Source organism: Marmota flaviventris, chromosome 3, assembly GCF_047511675.1.
Source record: "Marmota flaviventris isolate mMarFla1 chromosome 3, mMarFla1.hap1, whole genome shotgun sequence".
Lineage (NCBI taxonomy): Eukaryota > Metazoa > Chordata > Mammalia > Rodentia > Sciuridae > Marmota > Marmota flaviventris.
The window spans coordinates 129,846,728-129,869,795 of NC_092500.1; the positions used below are offsets into that span (position 1 = coordinate 129,846,728).

Sequence of the window (23,068 nt, forward strand, 5' to 3'; positions counted from 1 at the left end):
CTAGGACAATCAGTCGCACAATTCACACAGCCCTGAAGTTTTTCAGTGCCAACTACCAGTTGGTCATGAAACGTGAATGAGCTTGACACACTGTTCATTCCTAAGATTCAACCAAAGATTGGCTAAAACATTGGATCACCTCTGCTTATGAAGGCTAGGACTTTCCCTCCCTTCCCTCACAACTTGTTGTGTGATTTTTATTTTTTTGTTGTGTTTGGTTGCACATGGCTGGAATGCATTTGATAGATCACTTTGTAAATCAGGAAAACCAATGATCTAAAACTATGAGAGGATCTTAAGCAGATTGGTTTGTCCATTTCAGGTTGCTGGTTGGTAGGCCCCTTTAAGGCCCTTCATTTTTCCTTCTATGCCTCCTGGAACTTTCATCAGAGGAGTCTGAGCATCATCCCATCTAACTCTTTTAACCAATGCCTGGCTAAAACTGGAATGTCCAGCCCAGCATATTTAAAAATCACCCACAAAAAGAGGTTCTATAGGTCTTCACAAAACCTGGAATTTCCATGAGGATGTCTGATCTTTATAATCCAAGCAGTCCGCATTGAAGTTAAGCTTCCAGGAGGCAGTTTGGTTCTTATAATCCAAGCAATCAGTGGTTGAGTTAAAACCCAGCTTGTAGCTCCATATTGCTGGGTGGAAAGAGAAGCTGGGGACTGATTGAGATGGCTGGTAACTGCATTGGTACCCATGGGACTCAGTGTGGCCCCTGGTCCAGGAAGCTGGTGATGCATAGGGGTCAAAGAAGATCTAAAGTCCATGCCCCCAAAGTAGGAAGTTGAGCCAGCATATACTTGACTATAACCTGAAGCCTGAGTATAGGTCATGGGATAGGACCTCTGCATGCAGGAAGAGGAGGTGGACAAGGGATCTGGCAGTGGGGAGATGGAAGCTGGCCTCCAGATAGACACTGGAGCACTGCTGCTGGCAATGGTAGGGACTGAGGTGCTAGAGGGGGGAGTGAACTGGCCACTTGTTCCACTCTCTGAACTCACTTCCCCAGCTGGAGATGTCTTCTTTTTGGCAGGTGTCACTTTATTTTGACCTCCATTCTGTTGTTGCTGCTGCTGTTGGCAGCACTTTGCTCTTCTATTCTTAAACCATACCTGCACCCTGGATTCGGGCAAGTTGATTTTCAGGGCCACTTCTTCCTGCATGAAGATGTCTGGGTACCAGGTTTTGGCAAACAGCGCTTCCAGGACGTCTAGCTGAGCTCCAGTGAATGATGTCCTTTCCCACCGCTGTTTGGGGGGGGGGGGGGGATGGGGGGATGGGGGGGTGGTTCTCTTAAGTAGACCATTTATTATGCCACAAAAAAATCTTCTTTATTATTTTTCAGCTTTAATAAGGGTTAATAGAAAAACAAAAATTATATTTATGGTATAAAATATAAAGTTTATTCATATATATATTACAAAATTATTAAATCAACCTAATTAACGTATTCATCATCTCACTTTTTTTTTTAGTGAGAATGTTTACAACCAACTCTCTTTTTTTAATCTTTTATTGATTTTATTTTTTTAAATACACGACAGCAGTGGAATGCATTACAATTCTTATTACACATATAGAACACAATTTTTCACATCTCTGTAATAAAGTATGTTCATACCAATTCATGCTTTTATACATGTACTTTGGTGGTTTTTTTTTTTTTTTTGCATTTCAATTCTTAATACACATATGTACAATGATTTTTCATATCTCTGACAAAGCAACTCTTAGTAAATACAAAAAAAAAGTAGAGATACTATCCTGCATTCTATCAGACCACGATGGAATGAAATTAGAAATTATTGATAAAATAAAAAATAAAATCCACTCCAAAACATGGAGACTAAATAATATGCTATTTAATGATCAGTAGGTTGCAAAAGATACCAAGGAGGAGATTCAAAAATTCTTAGAGGTAAATGAGAACACAGATACAACATATTCAAATCTTGGGACACTATGAAGGTAGTTCTAAGAGGAAAGTTCATTGCACTGAGTTCATTCCTTAAAAGGAGAAAAAAGTCAACGAATAAATGACCTAACATTACATCTCAAAACCTTAGAAAAAGAAGAACAAATTAACCCCAAAAGCAAAAAAAAAAAAAAAAATCAACCCCAAATAATTAAATAGGAAATAATTAAAAGCAGAGCTGAAATCAATGAAATTGAAACAAAAGAGACAATTGCAAAAATTGACATAACAAAAAGTTGGTTCTTTGAAACATAAGATTGATAAACCATTAGCCATGCTAACAAAGAGAAGGAGAGAGAAAACTCAAGTTACTAACATCCATGAGGGAAAAAGAAATATTATGATGGACACTACGGAAATACAAAAGATAATTAGAAATTATTTTGAAAATTGTACTCCAATAAAATAGAAAATATCGAAGGCATCAACAAATTTCTAGAGGCATATGATATGCCCAATTAAATCAGGATGATATACATGATTTAACCAGATCAATTTCAAGCAAGGAAATAGAGGATGCCATCAATCAAGAAAAGCCCAGGCAGGACCCATGGATGCACAGCTGAGTTCTACAAGACCTTTAAAGAAGAACTAATACCAATACTTCTCAAACTATTTCATGAAATAAAAAAAGAGGAAAGACTTCCAAACACATTCTATGAGTCGAATATTACCCGGATTCCAAAACCAAAGACACACCAAAGAAAGAAAACTTAGTGAGAGGCATGTGCCACTACAACAAGCTAGATCTTATCTTTTTAATGTACAGTTATTTTCCATCCAATACCAGATATTATTCATAAAATCTTGAGACAGCATAACTCCCTACTTGAATTCCTTTCATAGAGGAGACTAGAGGTTCCTGAAAAATGATACTTTAGCGAGGTAATTAAGGTCAATGTAAACAGTAAGTTATAAGCATGTTGTGCCCTTGGGCTGGGGACATATAGCTCAGTGGTAGAATGCTTGCCTGGTATGCATGAGGCCCTGATTTAATTACCAGTATCCAAAAAAAGAATCTGGGTTTAGTAATGCACATCTGTAATTCTAATTACAGGAGGCCAAGGCAGAAGGACTGTAAGTTTGAGGCCAATTTCAGTGGTTTCGCAAGATCTTTAGCAACTTAGTGAAATCCTGTCTCAAAAAATAAAAAGGCATTTGGGGATGTAATTCAGTGGTAAAGTGCCCCTGGGTTCAATCTCCAATACAAGAAAAGAAAAAAAAGAAATGATATGATAAAAATGCCACTTTTTGTGGTTTTCCTAACAAAAATCCATAATCAAACAGTCATGAGGAAAAAAAAAAAGTCAAACAAATACCAAAAAGGGACATTCTGCAAAATTCATGACTAGTATTTCTGTATCAAGTTCATGCAAAAGTAAAGGAGAGATCCTCAGGGTTATACAAAATTTCATACAAGAGGAAGTGAGGGGAAAGGGGAAAATAATACAAGGGGGATAAATGAATGACAGTAGATGGGGTAGAGAGAGAAGTGGGGAGGGGAGGGGAGGGGAGGGAGGATAGTAGAGGATAGGAAAGGCAGCAGAATACAACAGACACTAGTAGGGCAATATGTAAATCAATGGATGTGTAACTGATGTGATTCTGCAATTTGTATACGGGGTAAAAATGGGAGTTCATAACCCACTTGAATCAAAGTGTGAAATATGATATATCAAGAACTATGTAATGTTTTGAACAACCAACAATAAAAAAATTAAAAAAAAAAAAATAAAGGAGAAGTGATTCTAGCTCAGGGTCTCCAATGCCAAGTGAATAGGAAGGCTGAGCCAAGAGGACTACAAGTCAGAGGACAGCATTAGGAATTTAGTGAGAACTTAAGCAACTCAGTGAAGCCCTGTCTCAAAAGTGAAAAGGTCTGGGATATAGCTTAGTAGTAGAGTGTCCCTCAGTTCAATTTCCAGTACCAAACAAACAAACAAATGAAAAAGCAAAAACAAAAACAAAACACACATATACAGAGACACAAAATCCAAGAGAAATCTGAGAAACTCTTATAGGTCAGAGAAATCTAAGGAGATCTGATTATTAAATATACCCTGGTATCCTGGTTAAATTGTGGAACTGAAAATTACATTAGTTGAAAATTTAAAAAATCCAAATAAAGTATGAACCTTAGTTAATAATAACATATCAATGCTTGTTTATTAGTAGTGACAAATGGACCAAACTAATGTTATTAACAGGGAAACTGGATCTGTTGTGTCTAGGAACTCCCCATGCTATCTTCTCAATTTTTCTGTAACTCTAAATTCATTCTGAAAACTTAAGTTTATTTTTTGAAAAAACAGAAATTCTACTTCTGCATTGTAGTGAGGAGTTGTTGGATAATCTGACCTTTTCCCAGAGATAATTTACTTTCAATTTGGCAGCTGGAGTTAAGGTAGATTAAGGCACATTTTGCCTTAATACAGTCAGGGATTGGGTGGTTTTCAAAACTGCTTTTCAGGGCAATGGTAGAGTGCTTGCCTAGTATGCACCAGGCACTGGATTCCATCCCTAGTACTGCAAAACAACTAATTGCAAATTTTACAGAGCAACAAACTGCATTTTAGCCTGAGATAACAATCTATTTTCAGTTCTTCATTATTCCTAGGGCACTGGTGGGATGGGTCCTAAATCCTCTTGCTCTGGGATTCTTCTAAATCCCTGTTTTTGAGTTTTGGTCTTTCTTGTCACTTTATGTGCAGATTCTCAGTCTTACAATCAAGGGGTTTTATTTATTTGTTTTGGTACCAGGGATTGAGCCCGGTGGTGCCCAACCACTGAGTCACATCCTCAGCCTCTTAAAAAAAATTGAGACAGGGTCTCAGTAAGTTACTTAGGGCCTCACTAAATTGCTGAGTCTGACTTTGAACTCATGATCCTCCTACTTCAGCCTCCAGACTGGCGGGGATTACAGGTGTGCTCCACCACACCTTGCTGCTCTCTGTGCTTTCAAATGGTTGTTTTTGTGTTTTACCCAGCTTCAATAGTTGGTCTCAGCAGAGGATTGATCTGACACTAGCTATTTAGCCACAGTCCAAACTGGAAGTATCTGCTTCTTATTTTTGAGTGTGCCTTTCATATCCTCATTGATTGAACAATTTTAACAACAGGATTTCCATTAGTCCTGGTGCTGCTTCTTAGGATCAGACAATAAAATAAATTTAATAGTGGCATTTTAAAAATCAGATAAAAAGTCACATAGATAATAGAATAATAAAGAACTAGTTGGGGAGTAAATCTAGAAAATCAAGAAGAATTCTACTGACACATCTTACATTATACTATGGGAAGGTAAAATACTAGTTAGCATGTTCCAAAGTAATCCCCAAAGTGTTGGCAGGAAGTGCTAACACTGGATCTAACACAGATGTATCTTTTTTCTCTAAAAATGATGATGATGATGATGATGATGATGATTGTTCTGGGAACTGAATCTGGAGCATGCTAGGCAAGTGCCCCATCACTGAGTAACATCCCCAGTCCTTTTTAAATTTCATTTTGATTCAGGGGCTCATTAAGTTTCCCAAATGACTTCAAATTTGGCATGATACTGTCTCAGCCTCCCAGGTCACTGGGGTTATAGGCTTGTGTCACTGTGCCTGACTACCTGTGAGAGTTGCCCTCTTAATTCTCAGCATTATTTATGTTATGATACTGGCAACATGTCTTAGTCTATTATTTATTGATCCATTTTGACAAAAAGAGATGTGAGTTAATTTGCTAATTAATTTTTAATATTTGTCAATTTGGAACCACTGATAATTTAAGGGCCTTCTTTAGGGCAAGAAATGCATGCTGGGTAAAAAGGAAGGGGGAATAATTCATCTTTTTTTTTCTTTTTTTCCAATACTGAGGACTGAACCCAAGGGCACTTTACCAAGGAATCACATCCCTATCCCTGTTTTTATTTTTATATTGAGACAGGGTCTTGCTAAATTAGTTGCCCAGGCTGGCCTCAGATTTGTGATCCTTTTGCCTGAGTTTCCTGGGTTGATAGGCGGAGTACCACTGCACCTGACTGTGGGAAGCCATTCTAGCACGTGATTTGAGTTACCTCCCTGGCTGGGTGAGAGGCACTTAGATACAGCTGTGTCAGAGCCTTCCCCACCCTGTCCCAGGTGTGAGGGCTTGTCCATGTGGGGGTGTGCCTGACCACTGACCCCAAGAACAATCACTGACCCTGACCTTGGAATGCTGCCCCTCTTGACCTTCATTGGATGGAATTTTCCCTTGAGTTTTTGTTCCCCAATAAAAGCTCACTCCCTGGCATGTTCCCTCTCTCTTGTTTAACCTCCTACCGCATTAGGTGGTTGGAGGCAGGAGCTAGGAGGAGCCATCTCTGAGCTGGGTAATAAAGGTAATGAGAATTATGTCTCTTTAATTTTACAACTCACTAGTTAATTTTTATGCTTCAAACCTCTATTATGAAGCTAGCATGCTGGTTGCGTGGCTGAACTGACTAATATTTCAGCTTTGGAGGTCATGAGCAAAAATATTAAACAATAGTAGTATGGGGTCCAGTAGTATGTATCCATGGTAGAGCACTTGCCCAGCATGCATGAGACCCTGGGTTCCATTATCAACACACACACACACACACACACATAAACACACACACACATACACACACACACCTGTATTAATGATAAAATTTACACAAAACAGCACTGCTTCAAGAAAGAAACAGGACTTTTCCTCAACATGTTTCACTTCTTGAGAGGTGACACCTATTCTCCATATCTAAAAAATACACCCCACGAGAAGGTGTACTCAGCTAGGTTAGTTGAGCCAGATAGGGAAGGCTTAGAATCTAGTCTGTCATGTTTCCTCACAGATAACAGTAGCTTTATCTGAGTCTCCTACATTAATCTTATGTTTTCTCTGTTCTGAAATCAACTCTCCCTTTCTGTATCTGCCATTCAGACTGAAAAAAATGCATAGTTGGGTTTTGTTGTTGTTGTTGTTGTTATTACTGTCATTTGTTTGTTTGCAGTGCTGGGCATGGAACTCATTGCCTCCCATGTTCAAACAATTGCTCCAACACTGAGCTATATCCACACCCAAGATGCATGGTTTTATCAAGATTGATATCAGTTTGTGAAATTCTGAGTTGGAAGCAGCAACAGAGTGTTTGGCATGGCTGCCCGCTTCCAGGTCTTGGGACTGCACTTGTGGCTGGGATGGCTCCTGTTGATCAGCCAGGAGGTGGTGCTGTGGGTGGTGATGGAGGAGGCCGACCACCTCCAGGATAGGTCTGGGACTCTTCCACCCTCTTGGACAGCTCATGCCTTCCCTTAAGGACTATGGGATGGGTGTACATGTGAACTCGCTCCACCCCTCTGAGCTTTATCTTGATTGGCTCCTGTGCAGTATATAAGCTGTGTGTACTTCCTTGTGAAATGAGATCCTGCTTCCACTCCTCTCCCTGGTGCATCTGATTGTCCTCCCATGAGGGAGGGCTGGGTGCAGGCCGCCAGCCAACCTTTACCTCTCTTGGCTTGTCCTGGTCGGGCCTGCTTTCCCAGCTTCTCCTGCCAGTCAGGAGAGGGGGGGAGGCTAAAAACCCCAACAACAGAGACTGCTGAAGAAAAGAGAAAGGAAAGGAGAGAAATAACAGCATTCCAGAGTGAACTATCACCAGACTAACTACACTTCTCAGTTTATCAAGGATGAGCTCTGGAAAATGACCCAGACACTAAGAGAGAATAGGGTAATGATAATACATGGTGCTTAGGTAAGGAAGAGCAGGAATTAACTATCTTTTTCAAGAATACATAGCACTTTTGTGGGTATTTGACTTTGTATCAGATTATAGCTCCTTCCCTGGTCAACATTAACCAATTCACATATAATGGAAACAGTGAAAAACAGGCAGTCTAATACACCCAGTATCCAAGACACCCCTGTGTTTCCTAGAGGAGTAGTTTGCAGTGCTGGGGATCCAAGTGAGGTCCTCCACATAACAGGAAAGTGCTCTACCACTAAGCCACATCCCCAGCCCCAAGATAGTTCTTTTTTTTCTTTTATGAGGATCAAACACAGGAACATTTATAGTTACTGAGCCACATCCCCAGCACAATTTATATTTTATTTAGAGACAGGGTCTCGCTAAGTTGATTATGGCCTCACTAAATTGCTGAGGCTGGCTTTGAACTTTTTATCCTCCTGCCTCAGCCTCCTGAGCTACTGGGATTACGTGCATGTGCCACCATGCCCAGCTCCCAAGATAGTTCTTAAAAAAGATCAGGACAAGTGAAACTAGTCTTTGCTTTCCTTTTGCAGAGTTTCAAAGGAACTTACCATCAAAATCAAAGATACCATTAATAAATCTTTACTAAAATATGAGATAATAGATGTTGTTATTATCCCATTAGTGTATGCATTTGAGACTCATGATGTTTTACAATAAAATTTTATTTTCAGTAAGGCAAACATACAGAATTGTATCTACCGGCACAGTTTTGGGGTACAGAGGTCTATATGTCCTCCTGCCCTTTGTGAAAAACAACATATTGCATAAATGAAAAATTTATCAGCTAATGAATAATATTACTGTGTTTGAACTTGGTTATTTTGTAAATGTAGATTTTTTTTTGTTCTGTAGTACTCGGAATTGAATTCAGGTGCATTTTACCACTGAGATACAATTCTAGCCCTTTTTGTGTTGTTTTGAGACAGGTCTCACCAAGTTGCCAAGGCTTACCTGCAACTTGTGATCCTCCTCTCTCAGCCACTGGAGTTCCTGGAATATTAGGTGTTTGCCACAGCATCTGGCTTGGAAATATTTTTTAATGATGTAAGATTTTAATTTTTCTGTTCACTTTCTTGACATGTGGTGCTCTGGTAGGAATGTGCCCCTGCTGAAATTAATATGTTGAAATTCTTACTCTCAAGGGGATGATCAGGAGGTGGGGCCTTTAAAAGTTGTTTAGCTCACAAGTGTTCCCCCACATCATTGAACTCAGTGCTCTAACTAAAAGACTCAAGCCAGGTGCCATGGAACATGCTTATAATCCCAAATATTAGGGAGTGTGAGGAATTAAGAAGGCTAAGGCAGCAGGTCCACAGGTCTGAGGCCAGCCTGGGTAAATTAGCAAGACTCTATCTCAAAATAAAGTAAAAGTAAAAATGGGCTGGTGATGTGGTTCAGTGTTAGAGTGCTTGCCTCATATATGAAGGTCTGGGGTTCCATCTTGAGAGGGCTGAGAGTATAGCTCAGTGGTAGAGCACTTTCCTTGCATGCATAAGGCCCTGGGTTAATCCCCAGGATTTCAAAGAAACAAAAACAAACAAAACAAAGTTTAAAAATAAAAACAGAAACCCAGAGAGCTAGCTTGTCCCTTCCACCATGTGAAGACACAGTGAGAGAACACCATACATGAACAGAAAACTGTAGCCAATCTGCTGGTACCTTGATCCTGAACTTTCTAGCCCCCAGAACTGTCAGAAATAAATTTCTGTTTTTATAATATCCCATTTACCCTATTCTGTTATAGCAGCGCAAATGGACAGACATTGGCTTTTCTTCTACTTTTGTGGACATTTCTCTTTTTCTTTTTTCCAGAAATTATAATGTTTTATTCATATGATATCATTAGCAATGGTTTTTATCTTTTAAAAAAATGTTTACTTGTTTTGCAATTGTTTTAAATAGGAAATTATGAAAGGTTTTAACAAAGTCAACAGGTAAATTTCATTTGCAATTCAATTAGAATGACAGAAAGTTTATAGAATTAAATTTGAGGAAAGTGCTGTGTTTATTGAGTATTCCCACCTAGGAGATGCTACATCATTCCTTTTAATAAGATCATGTTTAGCCTGTCAGTAAAGTTTGGTGATTTACTGCATGTTACTTTTTCTTATTAAGTTTATGGTTAGGTGTGGTTTATGATTTCAGTTACTATAAAATGAGTACTAATTACAATATAATTGTGGCTCTAGACTAGAATGTCAACAAAACAGTGATACAGTTACCTCACTCGTCCCTTATTGTTATAAAAATGTTATTAATTTCCTTAGAATTTTGAAATTTTATTAGAGTTCAGCTATGTCATTTTTTGGAGGATTTCAATGAAATGTTTTGAATGTCATATTCTTTCATTGAGATATTTAGCTGGTAGAAGTGTAGTTTATATACAGCAAACTATACCCCATTTAAGAGTCAAGTTCAGTCTTGACAAAGGTGCACAACTATGTAGCCATTGGTCCAGGAAAGACAGAATGTTTTTACCCCCATTAAATGCATTTATGCTCATTCTAATCAATGATCCCCAAAGGCATCTGCTGTTCTGATTTTTCTGACCATGGATTAGTTTTGCTTGTTCCTGAATTTTACACTCATACACCATTTTGTATCTGGCTTCTTCTGCTCAGCAAAGTGTCACACTTTTTATATTTATCCATGTTGCTGCACATGGCAGTTGTTTGTTTATTTGGTTGGGTTGTTAAAATTTTTTAAAATTTTGATTTGTTATCTATGACAACAGAATGCATTATAATTCATATTATACATATACAGCACAAATTTTCACATCTCTGATTATATACAAAGTAGAGCAGTATGGAGAATACTTGGAAAATTGGGAATGGAACCACCATTTGACCCAGCTGTCCCACTCCTGGGTCTATACACAAAGGACTTTAAAAAACAGCATACTACAGGGACACAGCCACCTCAATGTTTATAGCAGCACAATTCACAATAGCTAAACTGTGGAACCAACCTAGATGCCCTTCAGTATATGAATGGATAAAGAAAATGTGGTACACATACACAATGGAATATTATTCAGGATTAAGAGAGAATAAAATCATGACATTTGCAAGTAAATGGATGAAGCTGGAGATTATAATGCTAAGTGAAATTAGCCAATCCCAAAAAAACAAATGCCAAATGCTGGAATGATTTCTCTAATCTAAGTATGCTGATACATACTATGCTAGCGGTGGGAATGGGAAGATTAGAAGAACTCTAGATAGGGCAAAGGGGGAAAGGGGAGGGAGGGGAAGGGCAAGGGTATAGAGGTAGGAAAGATGGTGGAATGCAATGGTCATCATTACTCTAAGTACGTGTAAGAAGATATAAAGGATGTTTTCTGGACATTATTATGTGTCCCCTTTGCAGACTCATCCTCTACAAACAATACACTCAAAAACCTTAATACTGAAAATTCTCTTCTCAGTGTGCACTCCAGCCCAGACTGTATACCCAGGAACCCATTGTGTGTTCTCTGTCATGAAAGGCAGCCCAGCCATCTGCTCATGCATTCAGAGACTTGGAAGTTGTCCTAGAAACCTTATTCTCTCCAATCTTCCCTTTCCAATCTGTCACCAAATCCTGTGGATTCAACCACATAAACAGCTCTTGAATTGGTCTACATCTTCCCACCTCTTTTCCACCTCTGGTTCAGGCTCTGGGAACTTTGGCAAAGAATGCTAAAATCCTCCTCATTGCCCTCTTCACATCTATTCTGGCCTCTCTTCAACAAATTCTCTCCATGTAAGCCAGAGACAATTCAAAAGAAAGCCTGATCCTGTCACCTCCTTGCCCTGGTACCTGTAATGGTTCTCACTTCTATTGGATAAACTCCAATCTCACGTTACACTGCAGGGTCTCACTGCTAACTTCTCCTCTGACCATGGTTTAGCATTTCCACCACCTTGCCAGATGTGGAACAACCTAAAGCACTAAGGGCTGCTGTTCTAATTGACCTTCTTTCTTGGTAGAATGTTGCAAAGGTAGCAATATTCACAAGGAAATCCATTTTTCTGAATGCATAAGCAGTAATAGATTGGGAGTGGGGTCCTTTTTACATTTTGGTTGTTCTTATTATTTGTGGATATTTTTTTTTAAATTAGAGATTGAACCAAGGGGTGCTTTATCACAGAGTTACATCCCAGATCTTTATTTTGGGACAGGATCTCACAAAATTGCTAAGGGCCTCCATGAAGTTGCTGAGGTTGACCTTGAACTTGTGATCCTCCTTCCTCAGCCTCCAGATTCATTAGGATTACAGGCTTACACCATTGCACCTTATTTTATTGTTTATTTTAATCAGAATAGTTTTACATATTGCCAACAGTAATTTTATGTCTTAGGAATATAAGTTCAAAGTAGTAAACTTTATTTTTTTTTACTTTATTCTATTCTATTTGTTTATTTAAATGGTTATTTATTTTTGTGATTCTCAGGATCAAGTCCACCCTGCTAGGCAAATACTCTCCCACTGAGGTCCATTTCCAGCTCAGCAGTATAATTTTGATTTTTATCTGAAAGTCACTTAAAATAAGCAGAGACTCATTTTTGAGATTGTCTCTAAAAGCAAGTTTTAAATGAGATTAATACTTACAAATATCAAAGTTTCAAGAGCCAATAAGGAGAATACTATTTATATGTTTTCCACAACAGAATTACTGGGTTAAAAGTGATTTTCATAGGAATTAATGGGAACACTGTAACCTGTTTTTATAATTAGCCTCATTTTATCACATAGATTTTGTTTCACATGAACTGTAAATGATATATTTATTGGACATTTTAATATGGAGACCTTATTGTCAGTCTTTATACTAATATAACTTAAAGTGCATTTATTAGCATTACTGTACTATATAAACAAACGATAACCATTATTTTAAAGATTTTTCATGTAACTTTTTTCTTAATAAATGTGGCCCTGCCCACAGGCCTCTCTTTTTATCCTAATATAATTTGGGTCACTGTGTAACTCATGCTCTTGTTGTGGGTGTTTTCCCATCTCAAAGATGGAGACAGTGATGAGATACCCAAACAATTCAGCCTGTGCGGAGTAGCCAGACCAGTGCCTGATAAGCACCTGATGGATACCAGGTATCTCTGTATGGACATTAATATTAACAGTAATATGTAAAACTCCACATATTTTCTTTCATATAAATTTTATCTCATTTGGGGTCTGTTATATGTTCTTCATTCAAAACAGGACTTAAGTATAAATTTATAATTATAAATTTTAAAAATTGGATATATTTTTTTCCTTTTTGAAATATGAAAACATACAGTGGTTAGATAGTTATTTTCTTACTCTTTGTTAAAGATTTTATTTGTTTTTAGATAGTTTTAGTTATATCCTTTTGTTGTTGTTGTTTGTTTCTTTGTTTGTACCTAGATTCTCAAATAATGTTAAAGAAATTACCCATCTTAGGAATATTTAAACCATTAATATTCCTCTAGTATCTAAACTAGCTGTTCATAATGGCACAAGCTTGTAATCTCAGCTACTCAGGAGGCTGAGGCAGGAATTTTAAAAGTCCAGGCCAGCCTGGACAATTTATTTTTTTTATATATATATATATATATATATATATATATATATATATATATATATATATATATATATATTTTAAGTATTTTTATTAGTACATTATAGTTATGGTAGGATTCATTTTAATATACTCATACATGCATATAACATAATTCGCTCCATTTCAATCCCTTGTATTTCTCCTTTCTTTTTCTACCTCTCCCCTGCTGATCTCCTTCCTCTATTTTATTGGTCTCCCTTCTATTAATTTATTGTTGTTCTAATTGGTGCATCATAAAGATATACATAAACATGGGATTCATTGTGATGCATTCATATCTGCACATAGAATATTTGCTCAATTTCATTCTGCAGTTCCTCCTCTCTCCTATCCCTCTTCTCTCCCCCACAGTCCCTTTCCTCTGCTTTACTGTTCTCCCTTCTATTTTCATGAGATCCCTCTACTTTAAAATAATTTCTTATTTCTCTTCAGCTTCCATATATGAGAAAAAAATTGGCCTTTGCTTTTCTGAATCTGGCTTATTTCACTTAGCATGATGTTCTCCAGTTCTATCCATTTACCAGCAAATCACATATTTTCATTCTTTTTATGGCTGAGTAAAACTTCATTGTGTACCTATACCATATATTTTTTTTTACCCATTTATGTGTTGGCATTGGGCTGGTCCTATAACTTCATCTTAGGCAATGTAGTAAGCTCATATCTCAAAATAAAATAAAAAGGGCTGGGGATACAATTCAGTAATAAGCATTTACTTCCCATGTAAGAGGCCCTGGGTTCCATAAACAGAAACCAACAATAATTTAAAAATGTATAAGTGTGGGCTGGGGATATAGCTCAGTTGGTAGATTGCTTGCCTCACATGCACAAGGCCGTGAGTTGAATCCCCAGCATTGCCAAAAAAAAAAATATATATATATATATATATATATATATATATATATATATATATATGTTATTCACAATACTAATAAAGTAAAATAATAAATGCTATAATAAATTCAACTTTCAGTTCAGTGTGGTGGCACATCCCTGTAATTCCAGATACTTGGGAGGTTGAGGCAGCAGGGTCACAATTTTGAGGCCATCCTGGGCAAGTTAGACTCTATTTAAAAATAAAATTAAAATGTCTGAAATGAAATTATAGGGTAGAGCACTTACCTATATAATGGTGGTTTGGGGTTAAAATTCCAGTGCTGGAAAAGAAGAAGATGGAGAAGAAGAAGAAGAAGAAGGAGAAGGAGAAGGAGAAGGAGGAGAAGGAGGAGAAGGAGGAGAAGGAGGAGAAGGAGGAGAAGGAGGAGAAGGAGGAGAAGGAGGAGAAGGAGGAGAAGAAGAAGAGAAAAAACAGAAAGACTTTAGATTATTTCATTTGTTTAAATTTTTCCCCCAGAATGAGAATTGAGTGCAATAAAATCTAGTGTTTTCTCAGCTCCATTTCTTACTTTCTCCTTCATTCAGAACGTCACTAATCCTTTATTCTTATTTTCATACTAAGATTCTTGTCTAGAGTTGTAGTTCAATGTAATTTTTCTTTTTCTTTTTTTGCAGTGCTGGGGATAGAACTTAGGGGCTCTTGCATCCAGGCAAATATTCTATCACTAAATTGAACCCCACCCCAGTGACAGGTCATCCTCCTAGTGTATGTGAGGTCCTGGGTTCACTAACCAACTCAGTAAGGGAAAAAAAAATATATTTATACATTTATATTTCCTAAGTGCTCAAGTTAATCTTATTCTGGGTTATTTTACATGATCATTCATGGAGTTATGATGGCTTGTGCTTCCAGTGCCTTTCACAGACAAACTATTTTTAGCTGTGAAATGATTCGGGTCAGGCAAACTATTATGCAAACTCATAACATGACTATGTTACTGTCTCACTCTTTGAGCTACTGGCCTTTTTTTTTTTTCTTACTGAACTAGACCTCACTTCAGCATGAATATAATTTCTGAACTGGTAGGTAGGCACAGGAATAAAAGATATGCTGGGCAAGAACATGACCCTACCACAAAGGTCAGTTGTAATCCACACTCTTCTGCTTCAGTTAGGGTTCCAGTGGTACCTTGGTATCTTCAAATAGCTTGAATATCAAAACTTGAGGATGCTCAAACTCCTTATATTAAAAATGGTGTAGTATTTGCAAATAACCTACCCATCCTCCTGCAGACCTTGTGTGTCTGTGTGTGCATGTGTGTGCACACACCCACCTGCACATGTGCTGGGAGTACAACCCAGGATTAACCTCACACACATGAGGCAAGTGCTCCACCACTGAGCAACAACCCAGCCTTTACCTAGCTTTATAGCTGTACATGTTCAAGACTCCCTCAATATTTAACCATATATAAGCTTAATTTGAAATTCTTTAAGATAGAATCTGTGTTTTTCAAACTTTTGTTGTTCTGTCACAGGCTCCCTTACTTTTGGGTGACTTGGAGGAGGGGTTCCCAGGATTTAAAGTTCCTAGCACATTGAGCCAGGAGCTCTGCTAATTTCAATCATGAAGGACCCCTTAATATTTTTTTTAAGTCTTTTATACAACAATCTCTGACTGACCAATAAACACTTGGGTTCCTCCCACCCCCACCAAGTTGTCACCATTTCCTGCCAAGAAGAAAAGCACTTCATCCTTTATGTTTTAGGAGAACATCAAGTGAAGACTGGGAACTATCTCCCTGCTTTTTGCTGCTGTATATTCAAAATCCACCTGCATAGAGGAGGGAGGGAGTAGCATCTGTGGCTTATCATGGTTTAATTATATTTTAAGTCTATAACCGCTCTTCTATTAACAATACTCCAAACTATTTCATTACCTTTGTAATAAGGCTTTAATTACACTCAGTAAAAATGCATATTTCAATCCATATGTTTTTCCCTCTTCAGATAGTATTTGTATATTTTGATTCCCTAAGAACTTTTAATTTTTAAAGTCCTCAGAGCAAATAATGTATAATATACATAACATATATGGCTGTGTGTATGTTTGTATATGTATGATTTTCCTGATTCAACCTGGGGGTACTCTACCACTAAGATTTTTCCCATTCCTTTTTAATTTTATTTTTTGGTATCAGGGATTGAACCCGGGAGTAGTTAACCACTGGGCTCATCCCCAAACCTTTTTAATATTTTATTTAGAGACAGTGTCTCACTAAGTTACTTAGAGCCTCCCAAGTTGCTAAGACTCACTTTGAACTTGTGATCCTCCTCTCTCAGGCTCCTGAGCTGCTGGTATTACAAGTGGCAATATGGTAAGCCCTATATATTTTGCTAAGCCATTAGATTTTTAGCAGCAAACTAAAATGCCTGGTTTCTCTTGCTATCTTTTAAAAACTTGTTAGATAAATAAAAATGTCATGTCTTTTATTTCTAAACTCAGAATTCATGCCTTATCCTTTTTTTTTTTCTGGAGCTGTTTTAAAATAATACAGGTCCGTATACAGGCTAAGCAAGTATTCTACCATTGAGCTACAACCCCAGTCCTAACCATTTTCTTTTTAAATTAACAGTGTCCCTGGACATTTATCAATTTTATTAGATATTTTAAAGAACCAATTTAGTTCTGTAATGAATTTCCTTATTGTGTTGATTTCCCATTGCATTTATTTCTTTGTTTTGTTTTGGATAGTGCTGGAGATTAAACCCAGGGCCTGGAGTATACTAGTCAAGGACTCTCTCTACCTCTGAGTGACACAGGAAAGGAGCCACTTTTTAAAAAATATAAATAAATAAATAAATACATAAATAGACTTACTCTGTAGAAAAAGTTTCTTCCTCTATTATTCATAGGAGGAAGAATCTGTCAACACATAATCATAGTTTTAAAACATACAGTTTGCATTCCCCTTTTCTTAAATTTATTTCTTCATAGAAGATTTGAAAAATAAAAATGATCAAGAAAATTTTTACTGAATAAATAAAACTCCAACCACATGCAATGAATTACCAGGAGTATTTTCTTTCCAGCCTTTTAAGGTTTTCTCTCAGTGTATGTAGTCAATGATGTATTTATAGTTACATATATTTTAGAGCCATCTTGGAAATCATAAATAAATAGCTGACATTCCATCAGGAAATCATAAGCATCTGCCTCGTGCAGAAGTTTCCAAATATTAGTTACACTGGAATCACCTGAAGAACTTCAAAAATAGACTGCTGCCCCCTATATCCCAGAGTTTCTGACTCAGTAGTCCTGGGGTATAGTGCAAGAATCCTGTGTCTGACAAATTCCCAAGTGACTTATTCTACTGATCCAGGGACCAATTATAGAACAACTGATCTGTATCATCCAGCTCTGAGCAATCAGGGTAGGTTCCAGAGCCAAGCAGAAGTATGTAATTGTCCTCACAGTCTAATAAGAAATATATTTTGCACTCAAGTTACTAACTTGTTTTTCCTGTTACTAAAGCAGGGAATTTTTTCATTAAAGTATATGAGGAGCTTTCATCAGTGGATGAAGTTTCTTTTTTAAAATTAATTTCATTTTTAAAATACATGACAGTGGAATGCATCACAATTCTTACTATACATATATAACATGATTTTCAATCTCTGTTTACATATAAAGTATGTTCACATCAATTCATGTCTTCATATATGTACTTTGGATAATGATGTCCATCATATTCTTCCATCTTTGCTAACCCCCTGCCCCCTCCCTTCTCCTCCCACCCCTCTTTCCTATCTAAGTTCAACTATTCCTCCCATGTTCCCCCCTCCCTACCCCATTATGAGTCAGTCACCTTATATCACAGAAAACATTTGCCATTTGTTTTGGGGGGATTGGCAAACTTCACTTAGCATTATCTTCTCCAACTGCATCCATTTACCTACAAATGCCATGACTTTATTCCCTTTTATTGCTGAATAATATTCCATTGTGTATATATGCCACATTTTTTTATCCATTCATCTACTGAAGGGCATCTAGGTTGGTTCCATAGTTTTAGCTATTGTGAATTGTGCTGCTATAAATATTGATGTGGCTGTGTTATTATAGTATGCTATTTTTAAGTCTTTTGGATATAGACTGAGGAGAGGGATAGCTGGGTCAAATGGTGGTTCCATTCCCAGATTTCCAAGGAATCTCCATACTGCTTTCCATATTGGCTGCACCAATTTGCAGTCCCACCAGCAATGTATGAGTGTGCCTTTTTCCCCACATCCTCGCCAACACTTATTTTTGTGTCTTAATAATAGCTGCCATTCTGACTGGAATGAGATGGTATCCTAGAGTAGTTTTGATTTCTATTTTTCTAATTGCTAGAGATGCTGAGAATTTTTTAATACATTTGTTGGTTGATTGAGGATCCTCTTCTGAGAAGTGTCTGTTTATGTCCTTGGCCCATTTATTGATTGGGTTATTTGGGTCTTTTTTTTTTTTTTTTTGGTGTTTAGCTTTTTAAGTTCTTTATATACCCTAGAGATTAGTGCTCTATCTGACATGTGAGAGGTAAAAATTTGCTCCCAAGGTGTAGGCTCTCTATTCACCTCACACAGATTGTTTCTTTTGCTGAGAAGAAACTTTTTAGTTTGAGTCCATCCCTTTTATTGATTCTTGGTTTTAATTCTTGCTCTATAGGAGTCTTATTAAGAAAGTTGAGGCCTAATTCCCAAGATGAAGATTAGATCTTACTTTTTCTTTATTAGATGGAGAGTCTCTGGTTGAATTCCTAGGTCCTTGATCCACTTTGAGTTGAGTTTTGTGCATGGTGAGAGAGAGGACTTTTTCTCCTTTCCTCATTCAGGTATTACGGTGAATCAATCACAAAGATTCATCCTCCATTAGAAATTAATCATTGTCAGTTAGGCACAGTGGCATGCTCCTGTAATTTCAACTGCTGGGGAGGCTGAAGCAAGATTATCACAAATTTCAGGCCAGCATAAGCAAATTAGAAAGACTCATTTTTATTAGGAAAATAAAAATGGCTGGGGATGAAGCAAAGTGGTAGAGTCTCTGGGTCCAATCCCCAGGACTGCAAGAATAGAAGAAAGAAGGAGGACAATGAGGACAGGAAAGAGGAGGAGGAGGAGGAGGAGGAAGGAGAGAGGAGAGAAAAAAATTATCATTGTCATGAAGCTATCATTGTCTGCTCTCCATAAAACCAACTATGAGGATATGTTTTAATAACTTCTCCTGGCACTTTTCACCAGCCTATGTGAAAATATATCTTCAGTATTTCTGCTAGTTATTGGGGTATGGGGCAGTTTTAATAGGGTGGGGTGGAGTATAGGAACCAAAGAATTTATCAGAATTTGAGGAGCTGGCTAGAATGTTTGATAAAAGATCACTACATGAAAGACCTGTAAATTCTTGCATTACATTTGTTTCAGTGCAGCAAAGTGCCTTGTCTTTTCCAGAACTTTCTAATGTAAGAGAACCTCTGTGTCCACCAGAATAGAGAGATTTGGGACAATTTTTTTTTTCTGCTTCAATTGCAACTTCTAGAACAGTACCTGCCACATCATAGGTGCTCAGTAAGTATTTGTTATGTGAATAATTAAAATCTAAATTCCTAAAACCATAAAAATTTATATTAGTATAATCTCAGTTATCTTTTTTTTTCTTCTTCTTTTTTTTATTGGTCGTTCAAAACATTTTGGGAAACCAAATGTCACTTGTACAAAGCAGAGCATTATAAATAATACATAACCTCCTTTCCCTAAAGAATCATCCCATCATCTATGCAACTCCAGTGGGCTTGTAATGTGGAGAAGCAGGCTGGGAAAGCATGTGCTTTTCCAGAGGTAATGCTATCAGGCCTGCTTCCATATTACACTCTCTTCTTAAATCAATGAAGGATAAGGTGCTCTCTGGCCTTTTCACCTTCCTCCATTGAATCATGTAGCAGGAAGGCCCTTGCTAAATGCTGACATCTTAAAATTGGACTTCCCAGCTTCCAGAATCCAAGACAATATATTTCTGTTCATTACTTTTACAAAACAAGCTGGGCATGGTGGCCCACACATGTAATCCCAGTGATAGAGGCTGAGGCAGGAAGATTGCAAGTTTAAGGTCAACCAGGACAACTTTGTGACACCCTGTCTCAAAAAGCAAAAACAAAAACAAAAAAAAAAGCTGTGGGTATAGCTCTGTGGAAGAATATCCCCAGGTTCAATCTCCAGTACCAGAACTAGAGAAAAGAAGATAAGGGAAGAAAAACATACTAAAAAAAAATCTCTGTTCACCCAGTAAACTGACATACTTACCAAATTGGTACCTTACTCCATTTGTGCTGCTATTATAAAGTACTTGAGACAGAGTAATTTATAAAAAAACAGAAATATATTCCAGGCATAGTGATATACTCCTACAATCCCAGCTACTCAGAAAGAAGATTGGGATGGGAGGATTGGGAGACTCCATCACACAGAAATAAATAAATTTTAAAATCCCAGAAATTAATTACTTACATTTCTGAAGACTGGAGAATCTAAGAGTAGGGTACCAGCATTTGGTGTCTGGTGATGTCCTGTCTTGTTGCTGCATTTTCAGTGGTGGCTCATACTGTGTTCCTCATATGGCAAAAGAGCAGGAGAGCACAAAATGGTCTATGTTTGTCTTCTATAGCAATTCTATTTTACTTTATTTTTTGGTACTGGGAATTGAACCCAGGGGTATTTAACCACTGAGCCAAGTCCCAATCCCTATTTATTTTTTATATTGAGACAGGTTCTCACTAGATTGCTTAGAGCCTTACTAAGTTGCTGAGGCTGGCCTTCATCTTGTGATCTGCTTGCTTCAACAGTTTTTGGGATTACAGATGTGCACCACCATGCCAGGCTTATAAACTTTTTTTTTGATAAGTAAAAGGAGTATATACTATAACATATAGTGTAATAAATACATCAAGCAGTACAGGGGTGTTTAGTACCATATTACCCTCTGCTATACATAATTATGTGTGCTATACTTAATTTGTTTATTTGTTTGTTTGTTTGTTTTCAGCTCTTAGGTGCATACCAAGGGCCTCCACAGACTAGGCATGTGTGCTGTACCACTAAGCTACATCCCAGCCCTGGGCTATACTTTCACATGACTGGCAGTGTAGCAGGCTTGTTTACACCAGTACTACTGTACACACATGAGTAATGTGCTGTGTAATGACACTACCACAGCTACAGCATCTCTATGTCATGGGAAAATTTTAGCTTCATTGTAATCTTTTGGGACCACCATCATATATGTGATACATTAGTGACTGAGAAATCATTCCTAACCAAGCACAAGAGAGAAAAAAAACTCAGTTCTCACATTAGGCTACGAGAAGTGCCCGTCCCCACCACCAGTCAGAACAACAACCATATAACTCACAGGCATGAGGTAGAATACTCGAAATGAATCTGTGTCCTATAAAATCAATTCAAGGATATTTATAGGAACATAAAAATATCCTGTATTCTCCCAAAGAAAAACTCATAGCGAGGCATGGTGGTGCACACCTATAATCCCATCAACTTGGGAGACTGAGGCAGGAGGACCTTAATTTTTCTAGACCAGCCTGAGAAACTTAGGAAGACCCTGACACAAAACATAAAAAATAAGTAAAATGGCTGAGAATGCACCTCAGTAGTAGATCACCCCAGGTTTCACTCCCCAGTACCAATAAAGAAAGAAAGAAAAAAATGTAAAATTGCCCCTATTGACTAGGGATGCAGCTTGGTGATAGAACACATGTTGAGCATGAGTGTGTGGCTCTGTTGTTCTTTTCTTTTCCTTTTGTGGTACTGGGGGATTGAACCCAGGTTTGCTCCACAACTGAGCTGTACTCTCAGTCCCCTCTTTAAATTTATTTTGAGGCAGATTCTCACTAAGTAGTTGAACTTGCCTAAAACTTATGATACTCCTGTCTCAGCCTCCCAACATGTGTGTGTATTTCTAAACATATGAAATTTCTTCCTCCTCCTCTTCTTCTCCTTCCTCTTCCTCTTCCTCTTCTTCTTCTTCTCTTCCCTCACTGAACTCATGTGACAGAGCCATCTCCACTGCCTGGGCTAGGTGTGAGCTAGAGAAAGGCCACCCTTGGCCCTGGGCTCTCCATGGGCCAGGACCAGCCTATCTGTGGGCAGGACAAGGCTTCTCTCCAGGCAACAGAGGCAAAGGTTCATGGAAGTGCAGATCCAAGAGGTCCAAACCAGGCACACAGTGCATCCCCTTGTCAGGTTGGCCTCACAGAGCCTCGTAGCCTTTGGATCAGATCCCAGCTCTACCACTCTGTAAGGCAGAGAAGGCTCCTTGGCAAAGACTTAGTATTCCCATCAGTGTAATGAGGATGCTCATTTTATATCCTGTGTGGTTCTGCAAAGCACACAATGCAATAACTCACAGTGGGATTTCAGGATTCCCTTTGAGGGAAACAGACAGCCTAGGGTGTTCCTGCTGTCTCCCTGCAACCAGCCCACTACTGCCATGGGCTCTGGCCTCTGCCCACTCTCCTCTTACCTCTGCTGGATAGGCCCACCTTTCTCTGACTGCACGTTCCTCCCGGAAGTCTGTCTCTAACCCAGGTGGAGTGAGGTATCCCACAACTTCACTCACATCATAAGACTCCTACTTCTGAGACCTCACAGCAGCATGCAGCTCCACTCCTCCTGCTTATGACATCCACTGTCCTGAGTGATGGCACCTGCCTGTATGTGGCCCTGATGTGTGTAAACTTTCCCAGGTCACATGGCAAGGTTGCCTATGGTGGGAACCCCCTCCTTCCCTAGGCAGCCAAACAGAGCTAGCCTGTGACCTTGAGAGGGCACTGTCCTCACCAACTCTCC

General features: G+C 38.2%; 1 pseudogene; it reads right to left on the minus strand.

Moving 5' to 3' along the window:
* Positions 1-501: 501 nt before the first annotated feature.
* Positions 502-23,068, minus strand: part of LOC139705102 (homeobox protein OTX2 pseudogene) — a 31,586-nt pseudogene continuing 9,019 nt past the window's right edge.